Source organism: Pan troglodytes, chromosome 11 (assembly GCF_028858775.2).
Source record: "Pan troglodytes isolate AG18354 chromosome 11, NHGRI_mPanTro3-v2.0_pri, whole genome shotgun sequence".
NCBI lineage: Eukaryota > Metazoa > Chordata > Mammalia > Primates > Hominidae > Pan > Pan troglodytes.
Genome location: NC_072409.2, coordinates 90,289,080 through 90,310,484, shown reverse-complemented (window position 1 = coordinate 90,310,484; position 21,405 = coordinate 90,289,080).

Genomic DNA, 21,405 nt, shown 5'->3' with positions numbered 1-21,405 from the left:
AAATTACTATCAGCTACGGGAGGACATTCAAACCAAAGGCAAAGAAGTTGAAAACTTTGAAAAAAATTTAGAAGAATGTATAACTAGAATAACCAATACAGAGAAGTGCTTAAAGGAGCTGATGGAGCTGAAAACCAAGGCTCGAGAACTACATGAAGAATACAGAAGCCTCAGGAGCCAATGCGATCAACTGGAAGAAAGGGTATCAGCAATGGAAGATGAAATGAATGAAATGAAGTGAGAAGGGAAGTTTAGAGAAAAAAGAATAAAAAGAAATGAGCAAAGCCTCCAAGAAATATGGGACTATGTGAAAAGAACAAATCTACGTCTGATTGGTGTACCTGAAAGTGATGGGGAGAATGGAACCAGATTGGAAAACACTCTGCAGGATATTATCCAGGAGAACTTCCCCAGTCTAGCAAGGCAGGCCCACATTCAGATTCAGGAAATACAGAGAATGCCACAAAGATACTCCTCGAGAAGAGCAACTCCAAGACACATAATTGTCAGATTCACCAAAGTTGAAATGAAGGAAAAAATGTTAAGGGCAGCCAGAGAGAAAGGTCGAGTTACCCTCAAAGGGAAGCCCATCAGACTAACAGCAGATCTCTCGGCAGAAACCCTACAAGCCAGAAGACAGTGGGGGCAAATATTCAACATTCTTAAAGACAAGAATTTTCAACCCAGAATTTCATATCCAGCCAAACTAAGCTTCATAAGTGAAGGAGAAATAAAATACTTTACAGACAAGCAAATGTTGAGAGATTTTGTCACCACCAGGCCTGCCCTAAAACAGCTCCTGAAGGAAGCGCTAAACATGGAAAGGAACAACCGGTACCAGCCGCTGCAAAATTATGCCAAAATGTAAAGACCATCGAGACTAGGAAGAAACCTCATCAACTAACGAGCAAAATAACCAGCTAACATCATAATGACAGGATCAAATTCACACATAACAATATTAACTTTAAATGTAAATGGACTAAATGCTCCAATTAAAAGACACAGACTGGCAAATTGGATAAAGAGTCAAGACCCATCAGGATGCTGTATTCAGGAAACCCATCTCATGTGCAGAGACACACATAGGCTCAAAATAAAAGGATGGAGGAAGATCTACCAAGCAAATGGAAAACAAAAAAAGGCAGGGGTTGCAATCCTAGTCTCTGATAAAACAGACTTTAAACCAACAAAGATCAAAAGAGACAAAGAAGGCCATTACATAATGGTAAAGGGATCAATTCAACAAGAAGAGCTAACTATCCTAAATATATATGCACCCAATACAGGAGCACCCAGATTCATAAAGCCAGTCCTGAGTGACCTACAAAGAGACTTAGACTCCCACACATTAATAATGGGAGACTTTAACACCCCACTGTCAACATTAGACAGATCGACAAGACAGAAAGTCAACAAGGATACCCAGGAATTGAACTCAGCTCTGCACCAAGCAGACCTAATAGACATCTACAGAACTCTCCACCCCAAATCAACAGAATATACATTTTTTTCAGCACCACACCACACCTATTCCAAAATTGACCACATACTTGGAAGTAAAGCTCTCCTCAGCAAATGTAAAAGAACAGAAATTATAACAAACTATCTCTCAGACCACAGTGCAATCAAACTAGAACTCAGGATTAAGAATCTCACTCAAAACCACTCAACTACATGGAAACTGAACAACCTGCTCCTGAATGACTACTGGGTACATAATGAAATGAAGGCAGAAATAAAGATGTTCTTTGAAACCAATGAGAACAAAGACACAACATACCAGAATCTCTGGGACACATTCAAAGCAGTGTGTAGAGGGAAATTTATAGCACTAAATGCCCACAAGAGAAAGCAGGAAAGATCTAAAACTGACACCCTACCATCACAATTAAAAGAACTAGAAAAGCAAGAGCAAACACATTCAAAAGCTAGCAGAAGGCAAGAAATAACTGAAATCAGAGCAGAACTGAAGGAAATAGAGACACAAAAAACCCTTCAAAAAATTAATGAATCCAGGAGCTGGTTTTTTGAAAGGATCAACAAAATTGATAGACCACTAGCAAGACTAATAAAGAAAAAAAGAGAGAAGAATCAAATAGACGCAATAAAAAATGATAAAGGGGATATAACCACCGATCCCACAGAAATACAAACTACCATCAGAGAATACTACAAACACCTCTACGCAAATAAACTAGAAAATCTAGAAGAAATGGATAAATTCCTCGACACATACACCCTCCCAAGACTAAACCAGGAAGAAGTTGAATCTCTGAATAGACCAATAACAGGAGCTGAAATTGTGGCAATAATCAATAGTTTACCAACCAAAAACAGTCCAGGACCAGATGGATTCACAGCCGAATTCTATCAGAGGTACAAGGAGGAACTGGTACCATTCCTTCTGAAACTATTCCAATCAATAGAAAAAGAGGGAATCCTCCCTAACTCATTTTATGAGGCCAGCATCATTCTGATACCAAAGCCTGGCAGAGACACAACCAAAAAAGAGAATTTTAGACCAATATCCTTGATGAACATTGATGCAAAAATCCTCAATAAAATACTGGCAAAACGAATCCAGCAGCACATCAAAAAGCTTATTCACCATGATCAAGTGGGCTTCATCCCTGGGATGCAAGGCTGGTTCAGTATACGCAAATCAATAAATGTAATCCAGCGTATAAACAGAGCCAAAGACAAAAACCACATGATTATCTCAATAGATGCAGAAAAAGCCTTTGACAAAATTCAACAACCCTTCATGCTAAAAACTCTCAATAAATTAGGTATTGATGGGATGTATTTCAAAATAATAAGAACTATCTATGATAAACCCACAGCCAATATCATACTGAATGGGCAAAAACTGGAAGCATTCCCTTTGAAAACTGGCACAAGACAGGGATGCCCTCTCTCACCACTCCTATTCAACATAGTGTTGGAAGTTCTGGCCAGGGCAATTAGGCAGAAGAAGGAAATAAAGGGTATTCAATTAGGAAAAGAGGAAGTCAAATTGTCCCTGTTTGCAGACGACATGATTGTATATCTAGAAAACCCCATTGTCTCAGCCCAAAATCTCCTTCAGCTGATAAGATACTTCAGCAAAGTCTCAGGATACAAAATCAATGTACAAAAATCACAAGCATTCTTATACACCAATAACAGACAAACAGAGAGCCAAATCATGAGTGAATTCCCATTCACAATTGCTTCAAAGAGAATAAAATACCTAGGAATCCAACTTACAAGGGATGTGAAGGACCTCTTCATGGAGAACTACAAACCACTGCTCAAGGAAATAAAAGAGGATACAAACAAATAGAAGAATATTCCATGTTCATGGGTAGGAATAATCAATATCATGAAAATGGCCATACTGCCCAAGGTAATTTACAGATTCAATGCCATCCCCATCAAGCTACCAATGACTTTCTTCACAGAATTGGAAAAAACTACTTTAAAGTTCATATGGAACCAAAAAAGAGCCCGCATCGCCAAGGCAATCCTAAGCCAAAAGAACAAAGCTGGAGGCATCACACTACCTGACTTCAAACTATACTACAAGGCTACAGTAACCAAAACAGCATGGTACTGGTACCAAAACAGAGATATAGATCAATGGAACAGAACAGAGCCCTCAGAAATAACGCCGCATATCTACAACTATCTGATCTTTGACAAATCTGACAAAAACAAGCAACGGGGAAAGGATTCCCTATTTAATAAATGGTGCTGGGAAAACTGGCTAGCCATATGTAGAAAGCTGAAACTGGATCCCTTCCTTACACCTTATACAAAAATCAATTCAAGATGGATTAAAGACTTAAATGTTAGACCTAAAACCATAAAAACCCTAGAAGAAAACCTAGGCATTACCATTCAGGACATAGGCATGGGCAAGGACTTCATGTCCAAAACACCAAAAGCAATGGCAACGAAAGACAAAATTGACAAATGGGATCTAATTAAACTAAAGAGCTTCTGCACAGCAAAAGAAACTACCATCAGAGTGAACAGGCAACCTACAAAATGGGAGAAAATTTTCGCAACCTAATCATCTGACAGACGGCTAATATCCAGAATCTACAATGAACTAAAACCATAAAAACCCTAGAAGAAAACCTAGGCATTACCATTCAGGACATAGGCATGGGCAAGCACTTCATGTCCAAAACACCAAAAGCAATGGCCACAAAAGACAAAATTGACAAGTGGGATCTAATTAAACTAAAGAGCGTCTGCACAGCAAAAGAAACTACCATCAGAGTGAACAGGCAACCTACAAAATGGGAGAAAATTTTCGCAACCTACTCATCTCACAAATGGCTAATATCCAGAATCTACAATGAACAAATTTACAAGAAAAAAACAAACAACCCCATCAAAAAGTGGGCAAAGGACATGAACAGACACTTCTCAAAAGAAGACATTTATGCAGCCAAAAGACACATGAAAAAATGCTCATCATCACTGGCCATCAGAGAAATGCAAATCAAAACCACAATGAGATACCATCTCACACCAGTTAGAATGGCAATCATTAAAAAGTCAGGAAACAACAGGTGCTGGAGAGGATGTGGAGAAATAGGAACACTTTTACACTGTTGGTGGGACTGTAAACTAGTTCAACCATTGTGGAAGTCAGTGTGGCGATTCCTCAGGGATCTAGAATTAGAAATACCATTTGACCCAGCCATCCCATTACTGGTTATATACCCAAAGGACTATAAATCATGCTGCTGTAAAGACACATGCACACGTATGTTTATTGTGGCATTATTCACAATAGCAAAGACTTGGAACCAACCCAAATGTCCAACAATGATAGACTGGATTAAGAAAATGTGGCACATATACACCATGGGATACTATGCAGCCATAAAAAATGATGAGTTCATGTCCTTTGTAGGGACATGGATGAAATTGGAAATCATCATTCTCAGTAAACTATCGCAAGAAGAAAAAACCAAACACCGCATATTCTCACTCATAGGTGGGAATTGAACAATCACATGGACACAGGAAGGGGAATATCACACTCTGGGGACTGTGGTGGGGTGGGGGGAGGTAGGAGGGATAGCATTGGGAGATATACCTAATGCTAGATGACGAGTTAGTGGGTGCAGTGCAGCAGCATGGCACATGTATACATATGTAACTAACCTGCACAATGTGCACATGTACCCTAAAACTTAAAGTATAATTTAAAAAAAAATAAAAAAATATATAACCACAAATAAAGAATTGTGGCAACTGTTAAAGGTGTTTAAAGCAAGAATTTTATTTAGGCCAGAAAAGATAGTCAAATTTAAGCTAAAGTAACAAAATATTAAAATGCAAGCCAATGGAACTTTAAATCACCCCTCAAACATTTCAGTTTTTGTAATTTTGATGTTTTATTGCTAAACAACCTGACATACTTTGTTTCTGTACTGTAGCATTTAAAAATTTCAAAGATTATATTCAATCTGGCACTATAAAATTTTCTATTTTCTGTTAACTTTTAAATGTGATCTTTCTTACTTTTATATTTGACATCTGATTCCAGAAGTCATTATCATGTCATTTGAAGAAATATTTATGTTTACTGTAGTATTTATTTTGAACAGAATGCTGCCCTAAAAAAATACATAAGTTAGCCTATCAAGAAGACAAATTATTTGCATCTGGGTTTCTTAACCCCCCCTCCTATTAACACTCTAGCCCTACCTAACTCCTTCATTTATTCTTCTGTTTTCAAACTAGCTCTTAATTACTTCCATCCCCATTTCAGTTGTAAATGCTTCTTTACGGCCATTCTTTCATTGGAATAAATCCTCCAACCTATTTGAGGACCTGACACGTCACTACTGATTTACAAGTGATTCAATTTTATTAATCAGATGCTTGCCCTGGCTTTGGGATATCTGTACTGTTGTTGCTGGTAGCTGTTGATGAAGGGCCCCCTTTCTTTCTCCCCATTTCTTGGAAAATATGCAGGTATTATTTCAGCATTTTATTTCAGAAAGACTGAAATTGGAAAGAACTAGGGAAAATAGAAAATCTTGTAATTGTCTTGAAAAGAGTTATTATTTCACACTGTTAGTTGTGCAAGCTATAGTTGCAGTGGGGATAATGTGACCTATAAAAGATTTGTCTGAAATTCTCCATTAGAAATTCTTTCTTCAAAGATTTAAAGCTACTATTTAATTCCCTTTTGGGGGACCAAATCATGAAACCACTGCATGATAAATATTCTAAAAGCAAAATTAAACAACACACAGGTAACCACATTAAACAATTATGGTGGTTGATTTTAGTGCATATTTGAATGTTTAGAAAATTTCTCTGTAAAATATATTTAAAACACCCTGTATTTTTCTGTTCTCAGGCTGCTAATAAAGACATACCCAGTCTCAGGTATGTCTTTATTAGCAGCCTGAGAACAGACTAATAAGACTGAGTAATTATAAAGAAAAGATGTTTAATTGACTCACAGTTCCACATGACTGGGGAGGCCTCACAATCATGGTGGAAGGCAAGGAGGAGCAAATAGCATCTTACATGGCAGTAGGCAAGAGGGTGAGTGCAGGGGAACTGCCCTTTTAGAAAACCATCAGATCTCGTGAGACTTAGTACAAGAAAAAACCTGCCCCCGTGATTCAATTACCTACACAGGGTCCCTCCCACGATACATAGGGGTTATTACAATTCAAGGTGAGTTTTAGATGGGGACACAGAGCCAAACCATATAATTCTGCCCCTGGCCCCTCTCAAATCTCATTTCCCTTTCACATTTTAAAACACAATCATGCCTTCCCAACAGTCCCCCAAAGTCTTAACTCATTTCAGCATTAACTCAAAAGTCCACACACAGTCCAAATTCTCATCTGAGACAAGACAAGTCCCTTCCACCTATGAGCCTGTAGAAACAAAAGCCTGTTAGTTACTTCCTAGATACAATGGGAGTACAGGCACTGAGTAAATACACCTGTTCCAAATGGGAGAAATTGGGCAAAATGAAGAGACTACAGGCCCCATGCAAGTCTTAAATCCAGTGGGGCAGTCAAATCTTAAAGCTCCAAAATGATCTCCTTTGACTCCATGTCTCACATCCAAGTTATACTTGGCTCCAAAATGATCTACTTTGACTCCATGTCTCACATCCAAGTTACGCTGAGGCAAGATGTTGGGTCCCATGGCCTTGGGTGGCTACACCCCTGTGGCTTTGCAGGGTACAGCCCCACTCCTGGCTGCATTTCATGGGATGACATTTAGTATCTGTGGCTTTTACAGGTGCATGGTGCGTGCATGTTAGATCTACCATTCTGGGGTCTGGAGGATGATGGTGGCCCTCTTCTCATAGCTCCACCAGATAGTGCCCCATTGAGGACTCTGTGTGGGGCTCCCACCCCATATTTCCCTCTTGCACTGCCCTAGCAGAGGGTCTCCATGAGGGCTCTGCCCCTGCAGCACATGTCTGCCTGGACATCCAAGTTTTTTCATACATCATCTGAAATCTAAGCGGAGGTTCCCAAACCTCAATTCTTGACTTCTGGGCACCCACAGGCTCAACAGCACATGGAAGCTGCCAAGGCTTGGGGCTTGCACCCTCTGAAGCCACAACCTGAGCTGTATGTTGGCCCCTTATAGCCACAGCTGGAGCAGCTGGGATGCAGGGCACCAATTCCCTAGGCCACACAGCAGGGGGGCTCTGGGCCCATTGAAACATGAACCATTAATTTTTTCCTCCTAAGCCTCCAGGCCTGTGATGGGAAGGGCGGTCAGGAAGGTCTCTGACATGCCCTGGAGACATTATCTCCATTGTCTTGGTGATTAACATTTGGCTCTTCATTACTTATGCAAATTTTTGTGGCCGGCTTGAACTTCTACCCAGAAAATGGGTTTTTCTTTTCTACTGCATGATTAGGCTGACAATTTTCCAAATTTTTATGCTCTGTCACCTCTTGAATGCTTTGCTACTTAGAAATTTCTTCTACCAGATATCCTAAATCATCTCTCTCAAGTTCAAAGCTCCACAGATCTCTAGGGCAGGGGCAAAATGGCACCAGTCTCTTTGTAGAACAAGAGTGACCTTTACTCCAGTTCCCAAAAAGTTCCTCATCATCTAAGTCCACCTCAGCCTGGAACTTATTGTCCATATTGCTGTCGGACTTTTGGTCAAAGCCTTTCCATAATAATTTCTCTAGGAAGTTCCAAACTTTCCCACATCTTCCTATCTTCTGAGCCCTCCAAGTTTCTAGGAAGTTCCAAACTGTCCCACATTTTTCTATCTTCTTCTGAGCCCTCCAAACTGTTCCAACCTCTACCTGTTACCCAGTTTCAAAGTTGCTTCCACGTTTTCAAGTATCTTTACATAAGTGCCCCACTACCTGGTACAAATTTACTGTATTAGTCTATTCTCTTGCTACTAATAAAGACATATCTGAGACTGGGTAATTATAAAGGAAAGAGGTTTAATTGACTCACAGTTTCACATGACTGGGGAGGCCTCACAATCACGGAGGAAGGCAAGGAAGAGCAAGTCACATCTTACATGGTGGCAGGCAAGAGGGTGTGTACAGAGCAACTACCCTTTTATAAACCCATCAGATCCTAGGAGATTTATACACTATCATGAAAACAGCACAGGGAAAAACTCACCTGCATGATTCTATTACTCCCCACTGAGTCCCTCCCACAACACATGGGGATTATTACAATTCAAGGTGAGATTTGTATGGGGACACAGAGCCAAACCATATCACACACTAAAGATTATATATAGATACACACACATATGCATAAACTATACATTTATGATCTATTGTACATGTATGTGACTCTATATATAAAATAGTTCATGGCCCAGGCCACTCATTGGCTATATTTTGCCACAGTGATACAGATCCATGTACTATTTCCACGTCTGTTCCAAGCTTTCCATGCCTTTTACTGAAGACAGATTAGGCTGGATCTCCTTTGCAATGTTTGACAGTGTAAAATCAGAGAAAAGGGTGTGAAAGACTTGCATAGTTATATTTTGAGCTGAAACCAAGTTTTGTAAAACAGTTTTCACCAGACAGCCTGCATTGGGTGATGGAGGAGTGGGGTGAAAGATGGGAAAGGGAATTATTAGTTTGCACTTAGTTATTATTCAATGAATTATTTCCATAAAACCAAACAAAGAAAGGAAGAGTGAATGGTAGCATTTGGGTATTAACTTCACATAAAATTTCTGAGAGAAAATAAACAAATGTTGGGTAGGGAGATTGGCGTTTTTGTGTTGGCTCCATCTAATTAATGATCAAATTTTTAAAATTCACTTAAAATTTAGTTTTCTTACCTGTCAAATGGGCTTAACGTGTCTACCTAGAAAAGCTGTTGTGAAAGCTGAATGGAAGAAAGCACAGAAAGACCTACTGGTCTCTGGCACAGCAGGGTTCCTCTTCCTCTTTTCCACATCTTTTGATGGAGTCAAGAGCATATGGGCCAATACCCAAAATTCCTTTGTTAAGAGAGTGGAGGGATACCATACTCCTCTGAAGGAGAAGAAAAGGCATTTTTGAGTCATGAAAGCTCAGAATTTTTTATACTTAATGAATATATATATATATTTTATATATATATATATACACACACACACCATGATTGCTATAGTTTTACATATGGTCATAAGTTGCTTAACAATGGGGATACATTCTGAGAAATGCATTCATAGGCAATTTCGACCTTGTGAGAAATGCATTCATAGGCAATTTCATAGGCAACATCATAGAGAGCACTTACACAAACCCAGAAAGTATAGCTTACCACACACCTAGGCTGCATGACATAACCTATGGCTGTTAGGCTGCAAATGTGTAAGCATGTTACTGTGCTGAATACTGCAGGCGATTGTAACACAAAGGTAAGTATTTGTGCATCTAAATGTAGAAAATGTACAGTGAAAATACTGTATAAAATATTATTTTGGTGAGTGGTGAGGATGGAGACAGGTCTTACTCTGTCACCCAGGCTGGAGTACAGGGGTGCAATCATGGCTCACTGCACCCTGAAGCTCCTGAGCTCAAGCTATCCTCCTGCCTCAGGCTCTCTAGTAGCTAGGAACATAGATATATACCATCACACTTGGCTAATTTTTAAATTATTTTATAGAGACAAGGTCTTGCTATGTTGCCAGGCTGGCCTAGAACTAATGGCTTCAAGGCCTGCTTTGGCCTCCCAAAGCACTGAGACTATAGGCATGAGTCATCGTGCTTGGCCCCGTATTATTTTATAGGACCACACTAGTTTATGTGGCCCATTGTTGACTGAAATATCCTTATGTGCAAATGACTATATGTAGAAATAAAGTAACCTTAATGTGTTGGTCCTGAAAGGTGTCTTGTCATTCACTGGATGTAGACATTTCTGACTGGTTGGAGCTAATAAAGTGCTCTTCATAGAGCCAGGGCTTAGAGTCATAATTCACACACATGTAAACACTAAAATACACACCTTAATTTTCACTCACTCTAATTTACTAAGCTTTGTAATGTATCCACATATATATAATCATAATCACTGTGAACAAGGTATATTCTTTAAATATCTTGACAACGTTCCACTGTGTCCAGTCACTCAGAATATAAAAAGAATTCCCAAAGGGGTCCTCAGCATTTAGTACTTCCAAACAAATGTAACTCCATTCATATAATTTATATATAATTCTACCAAATGCATTTTGTTTGAAATATTTCCTATGTCTCTTTTGTTTGCCAAGATAATGTTTAGCCCCAATGGTCATTTGTAAGATCCCTGTATGGGTCTGTTTTGTTCATTCTTCTGTCTTCATAATGACTTGTGAAGCCTTTTGATGATGCTATTTTTTACCCTCTTTCATGTACTTTAATTCATGGATCGCCTTAGAAGAATTAAAGGACATTAAAGGCAATATTTCTAAATGCTCATTTTAATTCTTCCTACTGTCTGGCCTACATAGACTATAGGTAAATGCAACATTACTTCTGTACTTCATTCATATCTATTGGAATTATATCTGAGATTGATTCTGTTAGATTTTAAAATTTTAAATTTAATGTGCAACCATTTATTACATTTAATCTCTTTGTATTTTGTCCTTCTAAACTTTAGTTTTTTCCATTAATTTGTCCCCAGTTTTGGCAACACCTTTACTGGTATTACTAATCATTGTACATGGCTCTCATGCTTTCTATGTTTAATTTAATTTAACTTATTTTATTTTTTTGAGATGGAGTCTTGCTCAGTCACCCAGGCTAGAGTGCAATGGCATGATCTCAACTCACCGCATCCTCCATCTCCTGGGTTCAAGCAATTCTCCTGTCTCAGCCTCCTGAGTAGCTGGGACTACAGGCATGTTCCACCACGCCTGGCTAATTTTTTGTATTTTTAGTACAGATGGGGTTTCACCATGTTGGCCAGGCTGGTCTTGAACTCCTGACCTCAAGCGATCCACCCACGTTGGATTCCCAAAAGCATGAGCCACCGTGCCCAGCCTGTTTTTTTGTTCGTTTTTTGTATTTTCCAGGTTCAATCTTCACGTGCTGTATCTTCAGTTTCCATCAGTCTAAGTCATTTCCTAACTCTCCATGTAGATCTCTTTTATGTACTTTAGCGATTGTCCAGGCCTCCATTGCTAATCTAGCTTTCCTTCAATCTTTTGAGGTATAATACATTTTATGTGGACTTTACAGGCATAGTTTCTAATTTGTTAAGACTTTGAAATCACTTGTCAGCAAGGTCAAGCTAATGTTCCATAGGGTAACGTTAGTGATACTGTTGCTCCATGGTCTCTGTGAGATTCCCATTTAGTTTATCCTTTGATTATTATATTCTCCTTGGATACAGAAAAGTATTACTTCAGCCAGTGTCACACTTCAAACTCCGTACTATTCCAGATGTGTGCTTTGAAAACCATGATCCCATTCAAAGAAAATTTGAATATGTTGTTCTTGGGATAACTCTCAGTCAATATAAATATCAATATGATATAAGTTGTATTGTGTTAATTCCATATTTTAGTGGTTTCATTGCCCTGTTTTTGTTTGTTTTTTAATCTCTTTGAATCCTCTGTTTCCATGTAACTTTACGTGGTCTCAGACCTTCATTCTAGTCTTCTCTTGTGACCTGACTATGTGGAACTTTTCAGTTAGTAGTCACTGATGACCATGGACTGAAGTGCTTGGTATCTTTGACTATACTTAGGGTGAGTTATAGAACATAAAAGCATTGTAGACGTCTTGGTCAATGTAGACTTTTTAATAGTTTTCTATTAGATAATAATCCAGTCTAATATCTAGGTGTGAACTTTTAGCTACTTCAATTAAATGCTTTGTTTCTTCTTTGAACATTGAAAGTTTTCCTTGAATACTATTTATTTATAATTGAGATACCATACTGCATAGAATCCACAATCCTTTCCAATAGATTCAATATTTTTACATGCCTTTATTAATTAATTTTTATCTTTTATTTTAGGTTCGGGGTACATATGCAGGTTTGTTATATAGGTAAACTCATGTCATGGGGGTTTGTTGTAGAAATTATTTCATCACCCAGTTAATAATCACAGTACTCAACAATTATTTTTTTTCTGCTCCTCTCCCTCCTCCTAACCTTCATTCACCCTCTGGCAGGAGCCAGTGTGTGGTGTTCCCCTCTTTGTGTTCATGTGCATGTGTTCTCATCATTTAGCTCCCACTTATAAGTGAGAACATGTGGCATTTGGTTTTCTGTTTCTCCATTAGTTTGCCAAGGATAATGGCCTCTAGCTCCATCCATGTTCCTGTAGAAGACATAATTTCATTCTTTTTTTATGGATGTTTAGTATTCCATGGTGTATATATACCACAATTTCTTTATACAGTCCACTATTGATGGGCATTTTGGTTGATTCCATGTCTTTGCTATTGTGAATAGTGATGCAATGAACATATATGTGCATGTGTCTTTATAATAGAATGATTTATATTCCTTCAGAAATGTTCCAAGTAATGGGATAGCTGGGTCAAACAGTAGTTCCTTTTTTAGCTCTTTGAGGAATTGGCACACTGTCTTACACAATGGTTGAACTAGTTTACACTCCCACCGACAATGTATAGGCATTCCCTTTTTGCTGAAACTTCACCAACATCTGTTATTTTTTTACTTTTTAGTAATAACCATTCTGACTGGTGTGAGACTATATCTCATTGTGGTTCTGATTTGCATTTCTCTACTAATCAGTGATACTGAGACTTGTTCATATACTTATATCTGTTTATGAAGAGTGTCTGTTCACATCCTTTGTCCACTTTTTAATGGGATTGTGTTTTTTTTCTTGTAAATTTGTTCAAGTTCCTTATAAATGCTGGATATTAGATCTTTGTCAGATGCATAGTTTGTGAAAACTTTCTCCCATTCTGTAGGTTGTCTGTTTACTCTGTCAATGGTTTATTTTGCTGTGCAGAAGAACTTTAGTTTATTAGATCCTATTTGTCAATTTTTGTTTTTGTTGCTATTGTTTTTGGAGTCTTTGTCATGAAATCTTCCCCAGGGCCTATGTCCAGAATTTTATTGCCTAGATTGTCTTTCAGGGTTTTCATAGCTTTGAGTTTTACATTTAAGTCTTTAATCATTCTTGAGTTGATTTTTGTATATGGTGTAAGGAACAGAAGTCCAGTTTCAATCTCATTCATATGGCTAACCAGTTATCCCAGAACCATTTATTGAACAGGGATTCCTTTCTGCATTGCTTACTTTTGTCAGCTTTGTTGAAGATCAGATAGTTGTAGGGGTGTGGCCCTATTTCTGGGCTCTGTATTCTATTCGTTTGGTCTATGTGTCTGTTTTTGTTCCAGTACCATGCTGTTTTGGTTACTGTAGCCTTGCTTCCTGTTCCCAAGACATTACATTCTGCTGGCCTAGAGGTCTAAGTTCCAGAGGGAGGAACAATGCCACCAGGAAACACAACAATTCCATTAAACTGGAAGTTAAGATTGCTACATGGACGCTTTGGGCTCCTCCTACCTTTAACTCAACAGACTAAGAAGAGAGTTACAGTGTTGGCTGGGTGATCGATCTGGACTATCAAGATGAAATCAGTCTACTACTCCACAACAGAGGTAGGAAAAGTATGCATGGAATACAGGAGATCTCTTGGGGTGTCTCTTAGTTTTACCATGCCCTGTGATTAAGGTAAATGGGAAACTACAACAGCCCAATCCAGGCAGGACTACAAATGGTTCAGACCCTTCAGGAATGAAGGTTTGGATCACTCCACCAGGAAGAAAAACACAACCTGATGGGGTGTTTGCTGAAGGCAAAGGGAATACAGAATGGGTAGTCGAAGAAGGCAGTCATCAATACCAGCTATGATCACATGACCAGCTGCAGAAATGAGGACTGTAATTGTCATGAGTATTTCCTCATTCTTTTGTTTAAAACATGTTTGTGCATGTATACATGTACTAAGAAAATAGCTTCATTTTATTTTCTTTATCATGTGACATAAGATTTATTGACTTCACATCAGCATTTAAGTATTGCTAACTTAATGTAATAGTATTTGGGTTGGGGATTGGTATGTTTCTGGTTGTATGAAGGATAGTTGTACTATGTTTGGTGTAACTATATCCTTATTATTGTCTTTATTTGAAGATTATGTATGATCCCAGGAGATGTATATGGGTTCAAGTTGACAAGGGGTCAACTTGTAATGGTTAATACTGAGTGTCAACTTGATTTGATTGAAAAATGCAAAGTATTGGTCCTGGGTGTGTCTGTGAGGGTGTTGCCAAAGGAGATTAACATTTGAGTTAGTGGGCTGGGAAAGGTAGACTCACCCTTAATCTGGGGGGGCACCATCTAATCAGCTGCCATCAAGGCTAGAATATAAAGCAGGCAGAAAAATGTGAAAAGACTAGACTGGCCTAACCTCCCAGCCTACATCTTTCTCCTGTGCTGGATGCTTCCTGCCTCAAACATCAAACTCCAAGTTCTTCAGTTTTGGAACTTGGACTGGCTTTCCTTGCTCCTCAGCTTGCAGGTGGCCTATTGTAGGACCTTGTAATCATGTGAGTTAATACTTAATAAACTCCCCTTTATGTACATGTACTAGGATATATTATATATATACACATGTACTAGGATATATATATATACACACACTGCATATCCTACATACACCAGGAGATATATATATATATATATGTATATGTATATATATGTCCCTCTAGAGAAACCAGGCTAATACAGCATGAGAGTTTAGTTCCATCTATGCATTTGTCTCAACTCTATGGGTTGCTGAATACTGACTGTTAGGGTATTTTTTTTTCTAGTTTCAATAAATAATTTTCTATTGTCTTGATATTTATTTGATTTCCTCTTATTTTGCCACTGAATGTGAACTCGTCTCCTTGTCACTCTGTAAGTCACTTCGTATAAACTATTAATTAACTGTTCATTGTATTTTGCATCACATTTAAGAATAAAGCAGCTGTATTTAACAAAAATATATCTATAAAATTTAATTCTTGTTTTCTTATACATGTCTGTAAAACACGGAGCACTTGAAGGAATGATGATTTAGGGAAATTTTTATATCCAGAGAAATGTTTCAATTTTCGCCTCTTTGCCATTCTTATACATCTAAATAGTTCTTTTCCATGAGCTCATTCTAAAACCTTACCTATCCAGCTATAGTTTCACCCATATGCAAATTAGGCAACCTAAATTGTTCTTCTTGGCAAGATGTGATACCCTTCACAGGATGGGAGCATCCTTTTGGTTTAATGCTGATAAAGTACTTTAGCCAAAACTAGGGCTTATAGTCATAATTTGAACATGCAGAAACTCTAAAACATCAATTTACTTAGTTCACCCAGCTCCACCTGCAAAATACAGCATGATCTCTCCATTTCCTTCTACCTACACTACCGTTCTCTAGCCCAGGTTGTATAACCTGTACCTGTATCACTGCAATCATCGGTCTCTTCTATTCCTCTCTTGCACATTCTGATCTCATCTCTATACTGCAGACAGAGTTATCTGAATGCCCAGTTCATATAAAATTGAAATTCTCATCATAGTCTTCAGGGCCCTGCCTGAACTACTCTCTGCTTAGATCTCCCATATGATCTCTTATCACTCATGCACATACATTCTCAGGGGGTGCCTGCCAGTTCTGTACCCAATGAGCTTTTGCTCACAAAACATCATTTGCCATTGTTTTTCTGTCGTTCTGAAATTTTCTTCCCCAAAGTTATTCCAGTGCTGACTCTTTCTTGTTCTCAGGCCTGAGATTAAATTGCATCTTCTTACAGAAGATTTCTCTGACTAGCCCCCTAAATTAGAGCCTCTCTATCATTTTCTATGGTTTACTTGTGTATTTCCAGATTCTTGCCTAAAATGTTATTTCCATGATTTCAGAAACTGTTCCTTATTTTTATTATATCCCCAGGACCTAGCATAGTGCTCTACAAATAATAAACAATCAGTATCTGGTTTTAAAAAAGAAAGAATACATGAATAAATTATGGAAAGATATGAGTTCTACCTTACTACGCTCTGGTTTTTGACTCACATTCCAATTACAAATCTTATAGATGAAAAGCAATGTTGGAGAATGAGACAGGGAAGATATATAATCAAATAGAATGTCCCACAAAGCAAAAGAAAAAAAGAAGTCATTTCCAAATAATTTACCCACTAGTTATGACATTGCAACTGGAGAAAACTCCTATGCAAATTCAGTCATGCAAGCCCCATTTAGCTCAGGAAAATGTGTAGAAATTGATTGAGTGAGCAGCTGGTGATATTGTAGTCAGGCTCTCTGGAAGTTAATTGGGAAGCGTTGTGAAAAATCCTGACATTGAACATGGAGCTATACTGACTTCCATTGTGCCCCAGACACTCATCACACACAGTTGCTCTCCACTATTACAAAATAACTGGATACCTCGGAGTCTCTGATGACTCTCATCAATAGCCTGCTAAGAAAACGGAGTAGGAGGGAGTGATGAGCCGGAGCTAGGAATTTTATAATTGGAATGAAAAAGCCCCTAATCTTGTGGGTTTTTAATTCCTTCATGAAATATTTTTATTCTCCAATGGAAAAAAAAAAAAAAAAAAAAAACTTCCCTCTAGGGTCCCCTTTTGTATTATTCTGATGGAAAATCTAGAATTGAAATTAAATTGCTTTTTTTCCTAGTGTTTAATTGATGTATTTATATCAGTTAGGTATTGTCATGAGAAAAGCACCCCAAATTTAGTCCTTAAAATACCAAGTGGCCATTAATTATTTCTCACAAATCTGTGGTTCAGCTTAACGGAGCTGTTGTTCTGGAGTGGGCCTGCTCATCTGTCTTTGATGAGCTGATGGTCTGGGAGTCTAGGATGGCCTCATCTGCAGTGGCAGGGCTCCTCGCCATGTGTTTCTCACATCTTTAGTAACTATTATATTCTAGGCATTGAGCTCTGTGCTGGGAATATAAAGATCAATAAAACTATTTGACCTTGAAGAATTTAGAGACTGAAAGAGGGAAATAGATCTATAAACAAATAATACATTTAAATAGCAGGGGCACTATGAGAGAAGTCTGTGGTGCATAGGAGGGATGACAGAAAGGAAATACTTGGTCTTAAGTGGAGTGAATGGGAGGACTCAGGATGGACTTTATACATGATATCCTTAAATCAAGTCTTAGTATACGAGGAACATTTTGCCAAGTCTCTAGGCTAAGAAACAGGATCCCAGGCAGAAAGGAGAGCAGAATAAAAGCACAGAATTATAGAAGATGCATTATTTCATTGAACCTGGCAAGTGTGATGTAGGAATTAAGTAGTTTGAAATAAAACTGGAGAAGTAGATGAGGGTCAGGGGAAGCTCTGTGTGTGAGGCTGAGTTTAAATATTGCTTTAAACATTAAAATAATAATAATGGTAATGATAATAAATTATAACCAATATTTATAATGTTTTTCCTATGAGCTAGGCACTCTCCCAAATGGTTTTGGTAACTTTTCTCATGTAGTGTTACCTTATGACATGACGCAGTTGTAAATAGGATGCTCCGGGTGACATTACCATTACCCCATTTTCAGTATTACCATTATCCCCATTTTCAGTGTGGTTCTTAAGGCTAGGGATGTTAAATAATGTATATATAATTAAGATAAGTATGTAGCACGGTAGGATTTATCCCCATATTAATCAGTCCGAATTTGTAACCACTAGGCTCATATTTATTATCCATGAGAAGACAATTGATAGATTTAGATAGAGAAAGAATATGATCAGTATTGCATATTATAAAAAACTTGTTTGCAGTACTGCGGAAGAGAGAAGAGATTAAACAGACAGTAACCATGTAATAAGCTTTGGAAGTAGTCCTGGTTAGAAATATTGAAGATTTGAAATAATACATTAGCAGTGGGGATAGAACTAAGGAGACTGATTCAAGATCTGTTAAGAGGATGTGGGAACATATTGGATATATAAGAAGAGGAAGAAGGCCAAAATGACTCCAGGGTTTCTGAGTTAATTGACTGAAAAGAAAGTGATAGCAAAGGTGCTATATAGCATAGAGGTTAAGCCCAGATTCTGGAGACTACCTGAGTTTGGACCCCAGCTTTGCCACTTAAGTGTTTTAATTTCTTCATATTTATAGTGGGATAATACCTACTTCAGTAAGTTGTTGAGAGGAATAAATAATTAAGTGCATAGTAGATTGCCTGATACACAGTTAACTCTCAATAAATGTTACATACTATTCACTGAGAAAAGAGGAACAAGGATAGGGGAAAAGTTGGTGAGTAGAATTTGAGGCATGTGTAGGATGAGGTTCACTTGAATCAATAGGTCTCTAGAATTCCAGAGAGAGGTCTACGCTAAACAGACAGATTTTGGAGCCATTACCATATAGATAGTTGTTGAAATCTTGTATTGTGAGAATATAGGAAAATAAGAGAAAAGCAGCATTTTAGTGATGAGGAGAATAAAATACTGAGAAACAATAATTAGAGAAGGAAGAGAAGAAGTCAAGAAAAGAATAGCTTTTGAAGTGATTAGGCACTAGACATCATCAAATACTACAAAGTTTACGATGTGCATGTCTACCAGGCATTTCTAATTTAACTGTCCAAAAGAGATGTTTGTGATTTTTCCAGCCACTTTCCCAATCTCAGTAGATGGCACTAATATTCTTCCAGGGGCTAAGGCCAAAATCATGGCACCATTCTTGATTATTGTTTTTCTCACTTCAATCTTATAGTAATCAAACCTTCAAAATACAAAAAGTAAAATTTTGAACTAACTCCTCATTGCCTACACCACTAATCCCTAGTCAAAAAAAGAATACACAAATGTTCCTATTACCGAGAACATAATATTAAATAAAGTTGAAACCTCCATATATGCTAAATCCCCAACTTAAGCTGTTTACCCGGTTTCATAGCATATAACAGAGTTCTAAACTAGTAATAAGCATCCTGGAAATATTTATTTAATTTAAATTAACCAATGTATCACATAATGATGAGGAGCTATAAAACCTTTATAGGCTAGTTAATTTTGGCAAAACAATATTTCTGAATTTACAATAATGCTAAACAATTCTAAAAAAAACTTAGACCAACGTGCTTCTTAAGCATCTCAATAAATTGTTATATTGTGTAAACATCTGGTTGAGAATTTTTGTCACCCACAGCATCCTATATACAATTGAGTTTATAATTATTTATATATCTGTTTATCCTAAAGTGTAGTTAGTATTTCTACTTTCTAATAATTTAAATTAGTTTTGCTTCCCTTTGATTCTGGCTTCCTGAAAGCTTAGAGAAAAATATGAATAGCATTTCTTGTGTTGACCTACTTTGAAATCTCTTTACTTGGTTCTGATGTCACATATTTTACTAGTTTATTAAATATGTCTTTTATTACAAGCTAGCTAAAATTCTTTGCCGAAGAGGTACATTACAAGCAAATATATTAAAGTCCAAGAGGGAGTCTTGCATGGATCAATGCTGAGACACATGACTGATTGAAGAAAGGGTTATTATGTGACAACTCTATAGTGGCCTTCTCTGTGCTCCAGGCAGATGGTGATTCTGAAATTAGTATAATGCTCAAGGACACCTAACAGGAAAAAAAGCAAAAAGGATTTTGTTCAGTGACCAGGAGTCTCATGAGAAAAAAAAATGCATATATATATATATACACGATAAACTGGATGAAGTCTATACATATTTGATATGTAGTGTCTCCTAAAAGAAGTCAGATCATAGGAAAGAGCACTGGGTCCCCAAGGAAAAATCTGGCTAAGTTGGGAAGTACACTTGTGTAACGAGCCAGTCACAGCTGCCCAGCCTTGGAGGTTCTGGAGAGGAGTGGATTCTAGGTAAAGTATGAGCAATATTTGAAAGCTCTCCAACTCAGTCCCCAGGGAACACCTAGACATCCTAGGAAGAAGAGAGATATGTGATACAACTTAAAGACCTGTGTAACTAGCGGCACTGACCTTCTAATGTTGTACACCCTTTCAAAGGAGCTCAACACCATAACAGAAAGTCATTTCCTTGCAGATTGGAAAGAGGAGTAAACATTGGAGAAAGAATGAGGTAGTACAGGTATGTAGGAGGTATTACCAGTGAGAATAGATGTTTCCCTATTTGGGAGACATCACCAGAGGCATGTTTGGAAAGTGTTTCCGGATCTGTCATTTAACATAGAGGTAATAAGTCAGCAGGATAAAGGAGAAGCCACTATGATGACCTTGCATAGGACTCAGAAACTCAAAGCCTGTGGGAAAGCTTATTCTGGAGATATATAGCAAAACCCTATAAAATCAGAATGAGTTCTCATTTCCCATACACTCATTACCCCTCTGCAACCCTGCATTTTTACTCTCATAATAAAATATTCTAGTAATGGTCACTAATGGCCTCTTATTTTCAGATCTAATGGATCCTTTTTTTCAGTTTATTCAACATCTATTTATGCAATGCTTACTAACTTTCAGGAAGTGTTCTGTGCATCTGTAACACAATACATAATAATGTAGTGAAGAGGTTAGAGAGGCAGAGAATTGAAATTGTTTTTCTGGTAGATTTTTTTTGTAATTGGTGGGCTTGAGTTTCCCAAAATTATACCAGAAGTGTGGAAGAGATTATTATGGCATTTTGATATGTCCTTCTACAGCAGCTTATTCAGGTAGTAGTTAGGTTTTACTTATAAAGGCAAAAGGAACTTAAGGCTATGTTATCTACTTTGTATTTTCAACTTTTAAGCCATTACTAATCCAAAATATTGCTAAGTGGACTATAGATAATCCTTTTCCACAAGGACTATAGGTGTTTACCTAGTTTATTTAGATTAAAAAGAATCAAATGTAAAAATAAAATTTCAAATGAAGAGTTAGCT